Here is a 1,239-nt window from a genome sequence, read left to right on the forward strand (position 1 = left end):
GGATTGGCACTTCCAGCACTCAGTCTCGCGTCGGGGCGGGTGATGACACTCGACGGAGCAGCGACGACGACGATGCTTGTTTCCTTTTTTCCCCCTTTATTTCAGCTCGCAGAGCCGTCACACACGAAAAAAAAGGGGGATTGTTTTTACTACCGGCTGTGACGAGTATTGTCACATAGCGTTGCTTTTTTCATGCGGTCCCCGAAGAATGTGAAAATAAACAATTTTAAATTATGTTGGAAACGGGATACACGCAACGGGCAACTTACTCAAACAGGTGTAACCGATGAGCCCGCACACAACGTTCACGTACCTGGAAACAGAAAGAAAAGACAAAATTAATTTATATTTTTGCGCTGGTATGTCTGTTTTTATTCTCAGTCAGTCTGCTTATATCAGACAGCACCTGCTAGTTCGGCAAAATCTGGTGCCTGCGTGCACACGTGTCTAGTGTGTTACCTACCTCACTCCCCAGTAAGAAATAAGAACGGAGGTTCAATGTCGAATCGACGTCGAAATATCGAAAAGATGTGTTTTAGGGGACAAAAATGGCGTTTATTCGACTGTTTCAACGTCGAATCGTCATTTCTCACTGGGACTCCCCTCAAAACGCCCGCCACGTAGGCAAGCACCGGTGCCTGAGTGCACCCGTGTTGAGCACGTTGCCTACCTCACTCCTCTCAACAAATCGCCCGTTAGGCGTCGGCTAGTGCATGAGCTGTTAGAGACTGTCGAGCGCGCCTTGCCAAAATGCCCACTTTACTGGACGCCTTGCACTAAATACCTCAGATCAACGTCGGCAAGTTGGCAACCCACAACTGAGAGGCATTCGTGCACTGCTGCGCGTCAAACGCTCGGCGCAGTGCGCTCCGAGGCGAGCACAGTGTCTGCCAACAACTTGACTCGTCAGACTAATCAGACGGACAGCTCCATCTAGGCGGACGCGGGTCGTCGAGAACATAAACCTCTCGCCAATAATAAGTCTCTAATCCGTGAATACAAAGATCAACGCAAGAACGCCGCGGAGACGGGGCACACCACCGCGTCGATCCGACTGCGAATACACCGCCGACGCGACCGAGGCCGTGTGCCGACGTGGTTCCGACCGCCTCCGGCCCCTTTTCCTTTCTCCCGAGGCTGGGCTGGCAGGTCGGATGGGTGCGGGTGCAAGTCGTTTTCGTTTTCAAGGTGGCGGTGACCCAGGCCCCACAAGGAGTGGGAGGGGGGGACAGGGGGAGG

The 1,239-nt window shown here is 52.9% G+C and overlaps 1 protein-coding gene across 5 annotated transcripts in view; it reads right to left on the reverse strand.

Moving 5' to 3' along the window:
• Positions 1-1,239, reverse strand: part of LOC113206947 (serine/arginine repetitive matrix protein 1) — a 109,295-nt gene that overhangs the window by 84,271 nt on the left and 23,785 nt on the right. The window lies entirely within an intron of this gene.

This window comes from Frankliniella occidentalis, unplaced genomic scaffold (assembly GCF_000697945.3).
Source record: "Frankliniella occidentalis isolate FOCC.00 unplaced genomic scaffold, Focc_3.1 Scaffold32, whole genome shotgun sequence".
Taxonomy (NCBI): domain Eukaryota; kingdom Metazoa; phylum Arthropoda; class Insecta; order Thysanoptera; family Thripidae; genus Frankliniella; species Frankliniella occidentalis.